The sequence below is a fragment of the Phasianus colchicus genome, chromosome 20, assembly GCF_987193195.1.
Source record: "Phasianus colchicus chromosome 20, bPhaCol1.hap1.1, whole genome shotgun sequence".
NCBI lineage: Eukaryota > Metazoa > Chordata > Aves > Galliformes > Phasianidae > Phasianus > Phasianus colchicus.
The window spans coordinates 958286-977631 of record NC_143455.1 but is presented as its reverse complement, the minus strand read 5'-3'; the positions used below and the strand labels follow the sequence as shown (position 1 = coordinate 977631).

At 39.8% G+C, this 19346-nt stretch overlaps 1 long non-coding RNA gene across 1 annotated transcript; it reads right to left on the bottom strand.

Annotated features, from left to right (window-relative positions):
• Positions 1-5320: 5320 nt before the first annotated feature.
• On the bottom strand, positions 5321-17949 carry LOC149915335 (uncharacterized). The gene is made up of 4 exons (XR_016459138.1): positions 17779-17949; positions 17601-17679; positions 6770-7022; positions 5321-5491 (listed from the first exon to the last, which is right to left on the bottom strand). It is a non-coding gene; the product is annotated as an uncharacterized LOC149915335 (long non-coding RNA).
• Positions 17950-19346: the final 1397 nt, after the last annotated feature.

The following is a 19346-nucleotide window of genomic DNA, read 5'->3' as shown; positions in this document are numbered from 1 at the left end:
TAGCAAATATGAGAGGCAAACAGTAATGCAGTCATGAGATGGCTCTGCTCTGATGCCCAATGAGGCTTCCCACTCACAAATGATACTGGTCAGCTGGAAAGCTTGCCAGGAAGCTGAAAACATTGATTTGGCATGGAGATGATATACACCTGTGCTGCCTGGCAAAGCAGTGACTAAGTGAAACGGTCGCTGAAATTTAGCTGATTACTAATTTAAATGAGGCTAATTTTACATGAATGCCAGTAAAATCTGTTCTCTATGAGAGGTGTTCTGCCATGGACTAGTCTCCAAACTGAAAATAAGTTTTAAGAATGTTGCTCTTTCAATGTAAATAATGAATATGGGAATAACCAGTAGAAAATATCTCACATGATATCAATGCTGTATCTTGTTTCTGCAGATGTGAATGCCTTTTATAATTTATTACTATGACATTTTTATGTTGAAAAGCCTGGCTTTTTTTTTTTTTTTTATAAATAAAGCAGGACAGGTTTTTAGATATATAACCACTTCTAGCAAAAAATATTAGCTATGAAAAGTCTGTGCAAATCTATCTCCATAGAGTAACCTATCTCCCACATGTAAACTTTCTGTAGAGAAACATACTATCACCATTCCTTCTTTCATTCCATTCTCCAATTCTTTTTGCCTTTTCCTTCCTCTTCTTCTGTCATCAGAGCATGTCCACTCACCTGCTCTGTAACTGGAGCTGTTTGCCTGCTTTGTCATCTGATGAAAATTGCATTCTGAATGTCTCCTCCTCGACCAGCACCCCCTGCCCAGATACAGTTCACTGTGACATTTGCTGGAGAGAGAAGAGGAATTTCAGTAACCATAGAAATTTGATGCGTATTCAAGAGCTGTTCCTCTTCAAAACTAAGTTCTATATCTTCATTGTATCTAATTTCTAGATGATTTTGCATTCCATCTTCCCTTTTTTTTTGTACGACTGACTTACTTGTACTGTATGGGTAGCTCCTTTGATGCTATTAGAGGGAAGTACAGACATTCCTGGTTTTAAAATTTACTGTTGAAACTTCCCAAATAGAAGTCATTTACCTTTTCCCTGCTCTAAAGTTAAATAGCAATGGTATCAGGCTTTGCATAAATCAGTCATCAAACAAATGAATAGGATTAGAAGATAACATAATCATCTGAGCCCATTAACAGCTAGCCCAAGATACAAGAATTTTCTCAAGAGAAACAGACACTAAGGTTAACTCACTTAATATGAGGATATGTCTTGTATTTGCCATTGTCAAACCAACAACTGGGCCAAGATACCCTTCATACGACCAGATTAATTAGCCTTTTCATTTGTTAGGCTTATCACTGGGTTTTCCCAAGAAATCTTTTCCAACTTCTTTTCTGATCTATCCTTTCTAGCACTGCTCATCTGGAATAATATCTAAAATCCCTGAAGAATGTCTTATCCAGATAAACCACAAACAATTACCCAGACTAGATAAACTACACCAGGAACAAAGAAAACTCTCATCATATTCCATTTAAGTTGACACATCATCCAATTTTCAATAGAATAAAGGGAACTTTTTAAATGGAAAATGTCCTTACCATCTCCAGTGTCCACTGCTCAACCACAACTTAGCAGAAGTGTCAGGATGAGGAGCTTTGCACCAGAGAATTAGTATTCCAGCATTTCTCCTTGTCTCATGCCAGCATTCCTGAGAGGTCTTATTTTACTCAGGGGTATGAGGCTACACATTCATTGTCAGTCTGTTCATTAAGGATTCAAGGGCACAAAGATTTCTCTTGGAATGTCCTATAAATATTAACAGCATAGCTGAGAACAGCATTTGCAAGCTGCAAATCCCATCAGGAATGTTCTTTAAGATTAATGTAAAAACTAAAACCAAGCAGTAAAACAGGTGAGGACATGGCAAAGCTTTGTGCCGTCTGCTTCAGTATAGATAGGGTGAAGTCTTCTGAAGAGAAGACGGACCTTATCTGACAACAATTAAACAGGATAGGAACATGATGAAGTAACTTCCAGAGTAAGTGCGAGAGATGTAAGAGAGAAATCTGAACAGAGGGCATGCAGCATGACTAGAGAACAGTGGACTGCTCAGCATAGCAGGAAGCAGGCACACTAAGGTATCAAAAGTGTAAAGCAGAAAGACTTCCAGCAGACTGGAAAGCTCTGCTCATAGGAGACTTTTGTAGAGCTTGTTGAACTCAGACAACTAAAAATCCTACAGCTAGTGAATGACCTAGGCATCCCCTGTATAAAAGTTGACCTAATCATGTTCATCTTCCAGGCCCTTTCATAGAATCACAAAATTGCTTGGGTTGGAAGGGACCTCAAGGATCATCAAGTTCCAAACCCCTGCTGTAGGCAGGGTTGCTAAGCGTCCTTTCTCTTCTGTGATCATCTCAGGTTCTGTCAGAGGTACTCTGAAACCTCAGCAAAATTTAAAAATTGTGTGGATTATACCTTTTTGATGAAAAGACGGAAATGCAATAGCACAAACTTATGCTGTCACATCTATTAAAAACTGCAGTTAGTTTGTGGAAGGAGGGAACATCCTAACATGAAAGACATTAATGAAGATCAGCCATTATAACTGTTGGTAATAAACCTTCCAGTGCTATTTTCCATAAGCATATATTAGAGCACTCTAATAAATTAAATTTAATGATATTAGATGCAGCCCTTACACTGGTTGTGTACTTCTGCAATGGAAACCCAGCTGTTTGCTGTGAAAGGCACAGGTGAAAACAAGAAGCACAAGATACAGCTGTCCAGTGTACACCAGTGCAGTCAGTGGAGAGAACAGGCACTTCTAGAGCATGTCCTAACTGAGCGGTTTCAGTTATCCTTATAGGGTGTGATGAAACCACATCCCAGAATGCATCAAGAACAGCACTGCTAGCTGGCTGAGTAAAGTGACTGACCCCCTCTACACTGTACTGGTGTGGCTTCATCTTGAGTACCGTGTGCAGTTTTGGGCACCACAGTCCAAAAAGGACATAAAACTATTGGAGAGTGTCTAAAGGAGGGCTAGAAAGATGGGGAAGGTTCAAGGAGGAAGATATGTGAGGAGCATCTGAATTCCACTGGTTTGTTCAGCCCAGAGAAGAGAAGACTGAGGGGAGGCCTCATGGTGGCCTATAGCTCCCTCAAGGCTTACAGCCCCCTCGTGGCCTGCAGCTCCTTATGGCCTGGTGACCAGTGATAGAGCCTGAAGGAACAGCATGGAGCTTCATCAGGGATTGGATATCAGGAAATGGTTCTACACCAGAGGGTAGCTGGGCAATGGAACAACCTCCTCAGTGGTTTCCTCAGGTTTCAACTGAGATGGAGTTGTTTTCTTCAGAGTGTCTGGAGTGATGCTATATTTTGGTTCTAAGAGGAAAACTATGTTAGTAACACACTGATGTTTATGACTGCTGCTAAGAGTAGCAATGCAGAGCCAATGCCAGTCTCAGTGAAGGGCCCAAGGAACTGGGAGGGAACAGAATTAGGACAGGTGACTTACACTGCCCACAGAGATATTCCATTCCATACGACATCATGCAGAAAGAGTTCTGAAGGGGAGTTCATCTCTGCTTTTCCATTGCTCAGAGGGTTAGCTCAGCCTCGATTAGGGGGTGTTGAGCAATTGCTTGTACATCACTTGTCACATGCACACACACATATATATGTCATCATTATTATAATTTTCCTGTTCTCTATCTTAGTAAATAGTTTTATTTCAACCCACAAATTCTTATTTATTTGTTTGTTTGTTTGTTTGTTTATTTATTTATTTATTTATTTATTTATTCTGACTCGCTCTCCTACTCCACTGGGATGAGCAGGGAATAAGCAAATGACTGTGTGGTGCTTAGCCACCTGCCAAGTTAAACCACAACACTCAGGGAAGTGGTGCTGGCACCAGGTTTGCTGGAGTTCAAGAAACTTCAGGACAAAGATCTCAGATATAAAGTCTGATTGTTGGGTAGTCCTGCATGGAGCCATAAGTTGGACTCAGTGATCATTATAGGTCCTTTCCAACACAGGATATTCTATGTTTCTATGAAAAGCAGCATAAACGTATGAAAAGCAGCTTTCTCCAATACCTATACAATGAAGTCTAAGTTTCCCTGTGCATTTCTACATGTGAGATGTATACATCTCACTCCCAATGTCCATTACCTCACTTCCTACTAGCTAATGTTGAATGAGCTTAAAAAATGCAAAGGTCAAGCTGCATTGACTGAATTTTATCACAAGAGCTTTGTAATTGCACTTGGTATCATCTCCTCTTTGTGGAACCCCAAGGGAGCAGGGAGGTTTAATATGGATATTATTAATATGGAAAAGGTTCTTCAGTGAGAAGGTGCATGGCTCCTCGGGGCAGTGGTCATGGCACCAAGTCTGCTGTAGTTAAGCATTTGGACAACTCTCTCAGATGTGGGGTTTGATTTTGGGTGGTTCTGTGTGGAGCCAGGACTTGGACTTGATGATTCTTGTGGGTCCCTTTCAACTCAGGATATTCTGTGATTCTATGATTCTCCACAGAGAGAGGGATTAGTTTGTGTCCACCTGTGAGCAACCAACTGTGCCCTTTGCTGTTCTGAATTCAGTGCTCTTCTGGTGTTGCTCCCCTGTGGTGTGCCACTCAAGTTTGCTGTGGAGAGCTGAAAGGATGCTGGATTTCCATCATGTTTCAGCAACAATAAGGCCTAAATCAAATTGTTTGCAGTAAGGGGAGAGAAGATTGGTCCTTAGGAGCAAACAGGTGAGCAGGTACCCATACAGATAGCTGTCATTTGCAATGAGCAGTGGAGATGTTCTTTGGTATAGATGCTCCAACACTACATTTGTAGCCAACATGGAGTTTAAAGTTGTGCTTGAGTATCCTGGTGCAGAAGGCAGCCACATACACTTTCAGCAGCAATTTCTAGAAGTTCTATTGTTCTGACATGAGAGCTCCTTATTTTGAAACTGATGGGATGAAAAAGGTGGTTTCTTATGAACTTGAATTTGAAATTTCCAGCTATGCAGGGTGCATGACTGAGTATCATACATGCCATGTACAGTTATAATGTAGCTGGTTTAAATACAGGACAGTGAAGATAGCTACAGCCCTGTAGGAAAGCACTGCAGGCTGTATGCGTTCCACCAAATGCTTTTGGGGTCCATCCTCTGAGAGTCATAGAGAAACATTCAAATAAGAAAATGTTATGCAGAAAGCCAGTGGGAAATGATATTTCACAGAGCCTAAGTTTTGAGGGAAAGATTTCTCAAATCTCTCATCTGCTTTTCAACTTCAGTGTAATCAAATTAGGCACCGAGACATCTGCAGCTCCACAGACTGCACTGCATTCCTGTGTTGCTCTTACAGAATGCACTGCACTTTGACATGCTGCATGTGCAAAAAGTGGCAGACTTGCAAATTGGCATGAAAGGGTACAGAATTTCATCACAAATGTAAACTTAAATCTTCAGAGGACTCAGCTCCTCTTGGCACTTTTGTTTGTTTTTCTGAAATAGAAATACTAAAGGGAAAACAATCAATGAGCAATCAAAGAACACTTCATTCTGAAATTATCAGTGCTTTAGCAAGTTTCCCTCTTGGATTTCTACAGATGCCATATCTGAGATTAGCTTAAGCCCTCTCAGTTCCCAAAATTTTTGGTACATCACCTTCTAGTACACAACACATATTATTGCATCCAATTCCTATCTTTTCCTTTAGGCTCTTCACTCAGTTCTTCTTCCTCTCACCACATTCACTATCCTGCATTCTCCCATCTCATCTTTCTCGCTGATGAATCTCTTTCATTCCTCTCCCACTCACTTCCCTGATTGCAGTCTGTCCCAGAGCTGTATGCCAGCCCTTGCTCAGGACACATGTCTCTCCCATGTGTATTCACAATCAGTTCATGCAGGGACATGGTCTATCAGAGGAGCAGCACATCCACACAGATATTCTAGGTTCTTCCTGTGGCTTTAAGCCTCCTTCAATTCATTGTTAGGGCATCAGGGCCCCTGATTACTGGGGTAGGAGTAACTGAAGTGAACTGTCCCCAGGCACAAGAGACACTATCTTCTGAATAAGCTCCTAAGCCTTTTTTTCAGGCCCAGAACTTTTGACCTACAAGAGGTTTCCTATCTAGCAGAAGCTGAGTAGCTCAGAACATTCTCCAGCATCTCAGGGCTCAGCAGAAGGGGCTGTTAGCTGTATCCTGTGAGCTTTATAGCTTCGTGCTGAGAGGGGCATCAGTAGTTCACTTCAAGCAATCTTTATTTACTGGCAATGCATCTTGTTATCCACCCTGAGTCACTTTCCATCTGCATCTTTCCAATGCCATGCTGATACATAAACAAAAAAAATCCTGTAAGGCATAGATCGCAACTATTTTACACTGGAATCTTCTAAAGCTTATTGACTTGAATAAATTCCTGTCAAAACTGCAGTCATTAAACATAAAAGCTATAGCATCCAGTTTTCAGGAAAAGTTGCATGACAGAAAACAAGAATCACAGCTTTTTAATTCAAGGAATGATACTACTTCAACTGATGATAGCATTGAAACTAGTGGATAAGAGCAATGAAAGAAAGCATCACACTACTACATTGTGAAATTTCTTTCCATTGGAACATAGCAAAGTCAATATCTCAGTTCACAATGAAAATCTAAAAGCAAAATTCATTGTTTCTGTATGTAGGCTCCCGAGGGAAATCTGTGTCTACATGTGTATTTTCACTTTAGTTATGATCTGTTGCTAAGTATTTTCTCTCTCTCTGTGTCTACTAACCTTAACACCCGATTGTGGAGAAGTCATATCTTAAGGGTTGGCAGAGAACAAGGCAGCTGCACGATCCCTTTCTCAAGATGGTTCTATTTTCAGCATGCCTGAAACTCTTCTCCTCCGTGGGAAATGTCAGCACTGCAGTACGTTGCCCACACATTACTTTGCAGGACATTCTGTATCGAGGGATTGCTCTCATTCTGTCTGTTCTCTTTTTGACTGTGCTGTGCTTTATACTTAGCTGCAGTAGAGCTCATCCCTGCAGAGACAGGAACAGAATTGGGAGAAAATTAGTGGCTGATAGGATAAAATTAGTGGCTGATAGGATCTAGTTCATTTTTCCTTTTCCAACATCTTCAAATCTAATTCATCTTTCCTTTCTAAACCTGTACTGGGAATTCCTGTCAGTCTTATGATCAATGTCACATGGTCTGTCACAGCTGCCGTTGCTATCAATTATTTTTCCTTGCTTAAAAGATATGCATTTTATTATAATTCATAGAAAAGCATGGAATTTCTTGTTGATTATGAGAACTTGAAAAAGAAAATTGCATGTTACTACAGATTTTAAAAGAAATGTTAGATGTTTTGTATCTTATTTTTTTCCACACAGCAAGTTTTTAATTACCATTTGCAACAGCAAAGCTTACTTAATTTACACTGATGTTTATTTTGTTTGCAGTAAGTGGATTAATGCCAAGCACTGAAAATTTTGTTGTTTAAGCCAACTGAACACCTATATTCCTTAAAGACCCAATAAATTAACTGTCTCCTTAATAGTGCAGCCCAACAAACTGAAAAATTGACAAGTACACTAAGAGTAGTCCATATGGATAACTTAAAGTTACTGGAAAAATTTGTATTATTAGAACTTTTAGGAAAAAGCAAAACCCTTAATTATACAAGCATATGAGTAATTTTTGCGAACTTTTAGGAATCTCTCTAAATGTGATTTAATGTATATATATTTTTGCCATGATATTTTAAATACTCAATTATAAAACAAAGCTCCCATTTCACTGTATTACTGTAGCTGCTCTGTCTTAATCAGCTTACTTTGGACTTTCCAGTAGTACTAAAGAACAGTAACAAAAGCCCATTTGATACTAGAGCTCTCACTTAACAATACTTTAATCCTTGCTAAGCAATAATGTACATTTTTATGCATTCTGCACACTACTAGCAATTGGTTCCAGAGAATTTTCCTTATGTAAAGCCTATGAAGGATCATAAATACTTTGTTTTAATAGTTTTACGGATCTGTTGATGAGTCTAAGTCCTTTAACAGGAAGGACATTTCTAAACCAGGCCTGCTCTTGTGCAAATCTCTCAGTGCTCTCATTTAAGCAAGTTTCTGTCATCTTTTAATGAGATGATTATATACTCCACTTGCCTACTTATGAAGGTGGAGTTAACAACATGTAATCTCAGAACAAGAAGAATGAAAATGAAATAGCTACCTTTTTTTTTCTTTTTTTCTTTCTTTCTTTTTTTTTTTTTCCAGGGGAGGGGAGGAAGAGGGAAGCAGGGTTCAGGAAAACAATATTTCCATGAAAATTTGTGTCAAAACATGGATGAAAGGTCTGAACAATTTGCTGATGTGCCTTTATTTCAAATAATTCCAGCAGCTGTCAAATGCCGTTATACCACCCTGTAGCTGTGTAATTCCTTAGATTAGTGCTGAAGTTATTGTGGTTTAGCTCAGTGTATGTACAGCTTCTGGAGGTCACCGTAAGCTTAAACCACAAATTAAATGGATTTGATCTTTGCAACCTCCAGTTGCCAATTTAGATACACACAATATGAAGTTCCTAGCAAATGTGGTCTATGAGATCTCTGCTCACAAACTGCTACTATCCCCTGAAATTCACATTTACACTCCGGTCATTCCAGCACTGCTCAGGACCTTCCTGCAGGGGTTGAGACAACTTTCTTGTTTGTAGAGGATCTGAGAGGGGTCCTTCTACCTGCCTCCTTTCTTCCCCAGTAATACTTCCTAGATAACTTAGAGCAAAATTTCATACATCTTAAGAAAATACATTTCACTTGAGATTTCCCCCTCTAGCAAATACTTCTTTTGCTGCTGTCTCACATTTAGATACAGCATAAGTGGTCTCGATCTCTTCATTCCATTTTTGTCAGAAATGCTTAGTGAAATCCTTATGGCCATATTTCACACAGAGAAAGATTAAGCTCTCTGAAGAAGAATTAACCAAGCTGTATGTCTGCAGATTCCTTACTGTCTGTTTGGTAACTCTGATATAATACCTTACTTTAAGATAGCCTTTCTGAAAGTCTTCAGTGAACTGAAGCAGGATGTGAAGGTGCTGACATCAAAAGGTATAGATACTTTCAGGAACAAACTACATTGAAAGGAACATTCATCCCTTCCAACCCTGGCCATTCTGTGATTCTGTGTGATTCTGTGAACATACTGAAGGTTTTGGGTTTGCTTGTGCAGAGCTCCACAACAGCACACTGCCCATGCTCAGTACTCCCAGTCTGAAAACCTGGATTTTGAAACGTCTGTACATTCTCTACTTTGGCTACCCTGCTTATCCAAGCAGACCATGTTACTTGCATACTTCTTTTTAGCCCTATAGAGGATTTGACTGCTAGTTACAGTGTCTTTTATACTTCAAAGACCTATTGAAAATGCATACAGCTGTTTGCCATCACTTGAGTTAGCACTGCACAGCATTGCCCTCCCCATTGACACAGCATTCATAGCACACTGGCGGTCTGGCTGTTGCTGAGTATGGACACAGCCCAGGGCAGCTCTGTGGAAGAGCCACTGCCTTGAAATTGCAGGGCTGTGCATGTGGCGCTTGTAAGGGGGCTGTGGGTTGGACATGCCTGTGCTACAGCTTGCCAGAAGTGGGAGATTGAAGCTCCCTCCTGAGCCTGAAAGGAGGAAACCCCCAGTTCTCCCATCCTGGGAGAAGCCTCATCCATCTCTGCTCCCCCCAGGCCTTGCTCTTTGTTCATGGTCTTCTGAACACTGTGCTCTGAACTGTCAAGTCCCTCTTGTCCCCTCCTTGGCCAGACCTATAATCACTGGGATGCGGGGCTCCATGTGGCACCTCAGGGCACCAGAGTGGTGAAGAAGTCTGTCAGAGCAATGCTTACAGGCCTCACCGTGGGAGCCCATTTGTACTGTCTTGCCAGAGGCAGGTGCCCACATCAGTGCCCCTCAGTGTCCAGTCCCAGATAGGCAAGACTTTATATGTACCCTGTGGACACCGTTTCACATTGGTTTGCTCTGAGCTCATCCTTCCATCAGCTTACCCATCTAGGGGTGAGTTCTAGGTTTGGGCTCCAAGAAGGAACCTGGACATCAGAAAAATAGGCACGGCAGTGCAAGAGTCACCTTTGGAAATAGTTTTCATGCACGTGGCAGTGTCTGATGCTGGATTTTGCATCACATTCCATGCATCGTTTTTCTAACCTTGTCCCTATATTCTTCACTGAACTCTATTAATGATCAAAATGCCAGTGACCAAGAGAAGAGCTTGTTTAGTTCTGAGACAGTTCAAATTTGCTCAATAATAGCTGTTACATATTTACTGTGGCTGAACCCTGTAAATAAGGAATTTTGTCTTTGCTCAAGACTATACTTCATTTTTTTACATACATAAGCATACTGCTTTTAGCTGTTAAGATTAGAAGACACTTTTTGAACTTCTGTTCAGACATTGCGTAACAAATGTTAAGATTTGCAATTCCTTGTTCATTATTAGTGGCATACATGATGTCTTTAGATATCTCACCATTTTTAAGAAATATAGTATATTTATATATCCATCTGCATTTATATTTATCTTCTAGCCATCAAAGAAATCACCTCAAAAGCTCTATAAAAGCTGTATTACAAGGGCTGATACAATGCCTATACAGTAAACTGAACTACAGTAAGTTTTTTGTTTCTGCTACTCAAGAAAAACTTCCTGGTTTAAAAAGCAATTTTATGAGTTTTAGTTTTTGGCACCGGTATTTGTTATTTTTCAAGTACTTCTTTACAAACCTCACAGCATAATCATGGTGAAGATCAACACATTGATCTGCCTGCATTGCAGACTTAGAATTTTTGCAGCACTGTGTACAAAATTATCTGTCTTGGATGGATAGGAAAGTCATCAGAAAATCATGGAATCATAGAATCACAGCATCACCAAGATTGGAAAAGACCTCCAAAATCATACAGCTCAACTGTCCACCTACTGCCAATATTCCCCCCTAAACCATAAAACAGCCACAGAATTTGTAAGATACTAAAAACTATATATATATATATATATATATATATAGTCAAATCTGTTTACAATTATGTCTTTAGGTAAGATTACTATACAGTGCTTTGCCAAAGAATGTTGTCCAAAAATGCTTTGACCAAAGAAAGAAGAAGAATCCAAAGCATCTACATACCAGATACTATAAAATCTCCCAGGAAATCCCCTATCCTGTCCTCACTGAAAGTCTCAAGCTAAGTGTATTCGTTCTGTAGGACTGTGTAAACTAAACAATATCTGTTTATCTAGAAGGGGTTGCTTCTGTCAGCTGGAATTTTCAATCCATTTTTCACAGTACGTTTCAAACTTGAAATTTCACTCTGGAGTGCTGTGGAACATGAGAAGGAAGTTAACAACTTGATTATACACTAGTAAGTAAGAACATGTGATGTCATAAAAAGCAATACCCTAACAGTGCCTAAGTGTTAGGCAAGTTAACTGTAGGTAATTTTACTATGTTCTCTCCCCTTTTTTTTGTTTTCATACCCATTGCACAAAGATAAGACTGAGCCTGATTACATGCATTTAATGTGAAAGTAAGTAAATTCATTTTCCACAGATCACGGGCATCAGAAGCACCAATTAGAGATTCACTGATGATAATCATGAGCAAGAAAAGAGACAAATTTGGTTTAGAATAAGTTTTTCATGTACTGTAAAATGGAAAAAACACACCTGGATTAATTGCAAAATTGCAAACAATGTTAAAAATTCTGGTCATGAGTAGAAGACTCAAGAGATTTAGAATACTGTCTCATTCTCTAATAGGGTGTTGGTACTTAAGTATTTCCAACATATTTCCAGCATATATTTCCAAAACATATCAGGGAAGTTGAAGTCTCCCATGAGAAGTATGAGAAGTATTCATAACAAAACTATCTTGTAAAAACTGTTATTGAAAATCTAATACTACTTTAAATACCAGAAAGTTAAAAACCAAGTGATTTCATCACTGGCACAGAAAACTATTTTCTAACTGATGGAAAGTGTTTTCTTCCCCATGCTTCTGACTCGCCTTTAGTAAAGTACAGTCATGACTTCTTCAGATGCTGAGATGACTGTTTGGGGAGGTAGTAGAGAGCATACTGCGAATATTGTGAAAGGAATTCTAGAAATTTACTTTCATAGCTGCAGAGCAAATAGAATCATAGAATCAGAAATTTCTTAAAATGATTACATAACTTAGAATCATAGAATCAAAGTTTGATGGAAAGCAGTATAAGAAATACTACCAGACTATTGGTGCTGCATCTCAAGAAAAATTATAGAATCAAACATTACTAATATAACATCTATGCCACCAGGTAAGGAAATATCTCTGGAAATTGAAATTCCAACTAAGTATTAGTAAGCATTATCAGGGCTTTCTTAAAGTCTTAAAACCTCGAGTGACAATAGTGATCTTCAGAGATGAAGGAAGCAATAGAGCTTAAAAGGCAGGAGACAAAATGGAAAGTGGAAGACAGGCAGAATGAGTAGCTAAGAAATGGCTGTTCTATCTTAAGAATAAGATCTCAGGCTAACAATGGGTAATTCTTTGGCTCAGTTCTCAGAAGAACAGAGGGAAACAAAATGAATATTAAGGATTATTTGGGAAAAAAAGAAAAAGAAAAAAGCCAAAAGAACAACACAACCATTATATTCCTTTAAAAAATGGAACATTCAAATTTTAAACAAGTAAGCAGTTCTTGTTTTCCCATGTTAAAAATGGATATAAGGAATTCAAGAAGGTTAACTTCTTAACTGAAGAACCAAACAGTCTTCATAAGCATGTCATACAATTTGTTAGAATAAGAATTAAGTGGATAAGTATGCTTTGAGGATAGAGAATATGACAGAAAGGCCCAAGGCATCAAGAGATACATAGAAAGCAAGATAATTCACTCTTCCCTTCTGTTTTGCAGGAAAGCAACTAGGAAGCATCAAAATGAACTTTCAGTTGAGACGTTTAAAAAAAGGCAAAGGGAAGAATAAACTGTGTAACACACTTAAGTCCTGAAAGTTCATTATCAGAGAAAAACACATGTCCAAAATATCAACATCAGTGAAGAACATGAGACGAGCTCATGCGTGCAAAGTCCACCTCACATCTAAGGAAAATTATACCATGTCCAGCTCAAGATAGCCTTCAAGGGCCTTTAGTCTGATCCGGGACTTCTCAGTCCCTAGAAAGTTTCAGATCATTTTACTTTAGATTGTTGAGTGACTTCAATCACATTAGCATTAGAAAATAAAATAGATTTTGTCTGTTTCCCATATCAGAAATGACTAACTTGATTTAAACATAATACTCTCAAATAGAATAAGCCATGATATTTTGTCTGAAATTTATATCTGTATTATTATCAGATATCAGATTTTCCTGTGGATAACTTCAGCAACTCCTGAAAGGGTTTAAATGCTAAATATACAGGGGTTTTATCTGGAAATTGATTCTCTAATCTTCCCACACCCTAGTGATGCTTCAGTTCACTGTTCATTTCCTTTGGAATTTGACTTCTCTGCAATTCTTGAGCGCTAAGAAAACTCTCTGTTTTGTCACAGATCACAAGAATCAGTCAGTCCTGATCATGTATGTCTATTTCTTCCTCCATTCACCCAGGGGGCTGCCCTGTGCCAGTGGATCTGCTGCTTGACTCATGCTCTCTGTTTCTTTGGTTGGTTTGGCAGCAGAGAATCTGGTGCAGGGAAGACTGTGAACACAAAACTAATTACAGTAAAAAAAAAAAAAAAAGAAAAAACTAATCCAGTACTTTGCAACAATTGCAGCTAGTGGAAAGAAGAAAGGAGAAGGAGCTGTCTGGAAAAATGCCAGTAGATATAGGCTTGAATCAATACTTTGTTTCATTCCTAGCATGAGTTTTGGAAAGTATAACCTGTAATAATTGTCATCCTGTGTGAACTGCTTGAGGATCAAATCATCAATGCCGAACCACTGCTGGAGGCCTTTGCAAATGCCAAGATTTTGAGGAATGACAACCTTTCATGCTTTGTAAATGGTTGCTTTAGCTGGAATCACTCCTTCTCACTACTAGATTAATAATGGATAGTGTTATTCCACATAAGGAGATGTCCAAAGAATCAATCCAGGGTAAAATATGTGCTTTTTTTTCCCCCATAAGAGGTCAAGTTCATCAGAATCTACTTTGGGGCCACAGGCAAACTGGCTTCTGCTGATGTTCAAACTTATAAGAGGAATTATTAAAGAACATATGTTGTAGACATAGAAAAAAGACAATAGAGAAAAAAGTATCTTCAGTACAATTAATTCTTTTTTTTTAGTCTTCAGAATGCAAGTACATACTTCTGAAGGACTTTTGGGAGAACAAACTGGAAAGAGTTCTGAAGAGACCTATTGAAGAGTGAAAACTGCACAGGGCCTTGTGTCTGCTACACTTTAAGGATATTCTTTTTTTTAAAAGTCGGCAGTCTAATAGCTTTGAGCAGCTGTGCATCAGCTTCACCAATAAGAAACTGCAACAGTTCTTCAACCACCACATGTTCGTGCTTGAACAGGAGGATTGCAAGATCTAAACAATTGAATGGGTGCTTACTGACTTTGGGATGGACCTGGCTGTCTGCATTGAGCTGATTAAGAAGGTATCCTTCCTATTCATATGCATTAATGTCTGAGTTCTCTAGTTAGTGAAGGATAAATAATGAATTGGGGTATGTTGAATTAAAATGTTAAATTTCAGTTAATAAGCTGCTCTGTATTATTGTGATTTGTCATGGCAAGAAAAAGAGTTTCTCTTTCCAGGCTTTCTCAGATCTTTTCCAGACTTTGACTCTTCTCACTTGAAGAAAAAGAATTTAATGTTAAAAGTGAAGTTATAAACTCTTAAAGTCCTAAAGTTGAGGAAGACCATATACTACAAAGAGAAATGGAAAGGAGTGTTCTTTTTTCACATGGCTTATTATTATATTCACACTAAGATATGAAAAAGAGAAGTATTTTAAATGGTAGAGGATGTTGTAGTGCAGATCTTTTTTTCATGTACCTCTTTTTTTAAGCTAAATACAAACTTGCAATACATCAGCTTCTTCCTGCTAATTCACAAAATTCCAAACATTTTTTCAAAATGAGATTTGGGTCTTGTGAATATTTCAGCACTGCTGCCATGCACCATTCATAAATGATGGAATAATTCTGAGAAACAGCAAGACTACCTATAAGATCTTTGCATAGAAAAGCCTAGGTGTTCTACTGATTTATAAGAGCAGGCACAGAGAATTGTTCATTGTTTCCAGAGCCACAGTCTTGGGATACTAAGTGACTTATATCCCAGCTTCTGTAGTAAAGAAATTATGATGACAGAATGGCCAAATTGTATTTTCTGTTAATAGATGGACAAAGACAAATGAAGGATAAAGCTATTTGCATTAATATGAAAACATTACAATCCAAAGATTAACTCCTTTCCATGGTTGAAATTCAATGGCTACAGGGAAGAGATCTTTCACTTTTGTTCTAAACTTTGTCTTGCAGTCTGACAGGAAAACTTAAATAAGCTGATGACAAACCTATGCAGCACTCACCCCCACTTTGTCTGCTGCATCATACCAAATGAAAAAAAAGCATCTGATAAGGGGTTCAGCAGGTGGAAGGAAGATGTTCTGGGTGTCAAACAATAGGGTAATAACAAATAGTGGTGTTTGGCAGGTACTGTGGAACATGAACTGCTATTACATCAACTGTGGTGTAATGGTGTGCTAGAATGGATCAGGATTTACTGGAAAGGATTCCTGAGTAGAGTCCTGTACTCTGACTTCAAACAGAGGTAAGAGTGTTCAGTATTAAATTATGTGAAGTATGGACTTCCACAAGAGCAGAGAGGCCTTGCAGACAGATTTTCATACAGCACTGGGCAATCACCAACTGTATAAAATTTAACAAGATCAAGTACCAAATTCTGCATGTGGGACAGTGTAATCCTGGATATATGTACAGGTGCAGGACAAAATACCACAGAGCAGTCCCATGGAAAGTAATTGGGAGGTTTTGGCAGATGGCGAGATGAATTTGAGTCAGTATAATGCCCCAGCAGCCAAAGTGACCAAATGTATCATGGGGTGCTTTTAGAACAGCACTGCTAGTCAGGAAAGGGAGGAATTGTCCTGCTCTGTGCAAGGGTGCTCTCATCTTGAACACTGTGTACAATTCTGGGTGCCACAATATCTAATCAGGAAAAAGACATTAAACAATCTCCCAAGACATAACAGTTTTGGCCATGTGGTTCTTTATCATGTTTGGAGGCTCTGCTTTCTTTGGGGTATGCTGCAGTCAGGGATGGACTGAGGGATGGACTGAGGGTTCTTTGGCCTATTTTATCCAGGTAAATCAAGCTAAAATTGCCAAGGGCCACATCCATTAACTAGAAGCTCATGAATCTCTGTCAGTGCTCAACATCTCAGGGTTTCCCATCCCCGGGATTCAACATAGACTTATACGCATCCAGCTGAAGCAGCAAATACGACAGAAGTTTGGGGTTGTCTGGGAGTTCATTGTTTCCGCAGTCACAGTCCCCATCTAAGGGCTTATCACTGGTGTTGAAGACAGTGACAAAGAAGGCATTAAATATTTCTGCTTTATATGTGTCTCTGCTTGTAAGCTGACCATCCTCATCAACTAATGGACCATTAGTTCTCTGTTCCTTGGTTTGCTGTTAACATATTTTGAAAAGACCTTTTTGTTGTCCCCGGCCAGCTCTAACTGAGTTTTGCACAAGCTTTCTCCTTAGAGTGGCAAGCAGCAACTCCATAGTCCTCCTGCGTTGCCTGGTCTCTCTTGCAGTAGGCATACCCTCATAGAGGTAAGGATCTGTCCCTGGTAGACTTTATTAGATTGAGCTGAAAATCTCAACAGAGCAGGAGATGCAAGCACTGTTAGATCCTCTGTCTACTTGCCTCCCACAGTGGGCACCAGCATGCTATTATCCTTGTGGCTGGATACCTGGAATCACCATCATTTTTCCCGCTGGCACTGGTCTGCTTTACACAGTTGACTTGCTCTTCAAGTGAGCAGGCCCTTGTACCTGTCCCTATTGATCTGATTGCCATGCAATGAGCGAAAAGAGACAATCTGACTGCCCTAGTCAACTCTAAGCATGTAGATGAGCCTTTCCAGTGACAAGAGCTGAGGTGAGCTCTCTGGCTTCCAGTTCTAAAAAGAGCTGTGTAAAACATCACTGCAAAATATCCAGCCCCCACATAAGTAAGGACATGTGTACTGCAGCCCTTTCTGGCATTTATCAGTTGCTCTCTAGAATCCCACAGATGCTTTAAGCATTAAAGTTAAAAGTGTCAATATTATACCCTTCCTTAGCTGTTCAAGAGTCAGACAGATAAGCCAAGCCTGTATACAACTACAGTGGAACATTTCTGATCAGCAGAGGAACAAAGGGACATGTCTTCCTTCTTTCAGGAATAAATTTTATTTATTCTGTTTTTATTGCTTATAAATTAATTTCTAACCTACCCTAGCCTGCTCTTACCCAAGAGACCTGCTCCTCTCCTCACCTACTCTCTATCAGTAGTCATCCACTTACTTTCATGGCTGATAGAAGAAAGGATATTCACAAGGTCACCTTCTCAGCCAGGATCCACTGCCCAGCAATGACTGGTTAGCTGCGAATATGAGAGGTGTCTGAGTGTGCAGACTGGACAGTTGTTCATCTGAAGCCTATCTTCAAATGACAGGTCTGTCCTACCAGCTTCTCTGCTTACCTGTCTGGTTAGCTGATCTGGTTCTTCTCCAGTGAGATGCTCAGTGGAGCTTGGGCTGCAGGAAGCCATATAAGAAGGTCAATAACTGGAAAGAGAAGATACAAACAACACATAAAGCTGTGATTCAAACTCCCCATAAAAAAGTTGCATTCACTTCCCTTCTGCAGGGAAGACCTGCAGAAATTGTTCTCTGGGTGGAGAAACAAGGTTAGGAGATGGCATCCCAGTCTTTCCATGGCTATCCTGACATAGGGTATGTCTTAATCAAATAACCCTCAGATTCCTACATGGAGTAGGTATGTCTTGCTAGGAGTAGAGAAAGCGCTTGTTTTTAATTCCACGACTCAATGCCCATAAGCAGAACAGACAGAACAGACAGAATGAGGATCATGTGCCTGTACAATACCCAGGTTCAAGGAAGCACTCAGCTGTGGTTTAGTACAAAGGCAGGGAAGAGGAGTTGTTCTCCAAAGTGCCAGCACTTCTGTTTGGCTGAGGCCAGCATTCCTGGGAGGTCTCCTTTTACACAGAGGGCAGCAAAAACACTGCTGAACTTGTAGGCATTCTCTGTCACACTGCCCATCAGATACGATGACATCTCTCTCAGCACGCATAACAAATAACTGTAGCATAACTGACAGGACCATTTGGAAGCTGGACTTCTTGCCATAGGTATTTTCAAACATTTCTTGCCTCTTCTCATACTGAAAATTCTTTTGCTTTATCTCTAAGCTCCTTCCTTGGTTCAGAGCTGAGCAAATGTAACCCAACTTATTACTTGAATGGAAGTTTACAAGGATTTTATTATTTCACATATGGAGTGCCATGAAGCCCCACCTGTGGGAGACAAAACCCATTAATGCTGTGGCAAGAAATCCACTGTGTGAAACAAATCGCAGACTCTGGAAGGATATGGATGTTTTAATGACAAGCTAACATCTCATCTCTGCTGTGGCTGCCACTTCAGAAACCAGCATTCTCTGTCAAATCTGCTTTGGTACACACCAGCTTCAGGCCACATTTTCCATGTCACACTATCCACTAGTCATTCACAGGACACAATGATCTCTACAAGCATATTCTGCTAAGCCTGGCAGCATGGCTGATTACAACACTGGCATGCTGCAAATCCCTCAGGGAATGCTCCTCCCAGTCTATCAGAATCACAAATTTTATTCCACTTTTCTAGACTTAGCAGAAGAGGAATAGGTTCAACTCCATTCCACACAAGCTCTTAAAAAAACACTGAGAAAGTCCATCCTGTCCTCTGCTCTTTCTAGGGGTGGCTGATTCCTTTACATACGAATGTGTTCAAGACTGAACTGTCTGTGTAAAATTTGAGTGAAATAATGGCTCCAACAGGAACTGGGGGAGAAGCCTACTCTGGATGGGAACAGGCACTGTGGGGCCCAGGGAACGTAGATGCTTCTCCAAAGAGTCCAAAGGCCAAGCTGAGACCTCTTACAAACCAGGGTTGAGGCCTGAAAGAATGTCCGCTGGCTGGTATGAATTGGAATCCCTCCTGCTGTGTGCAGGACCAGGAGGTATACCTTCATGCTCACTGGTAG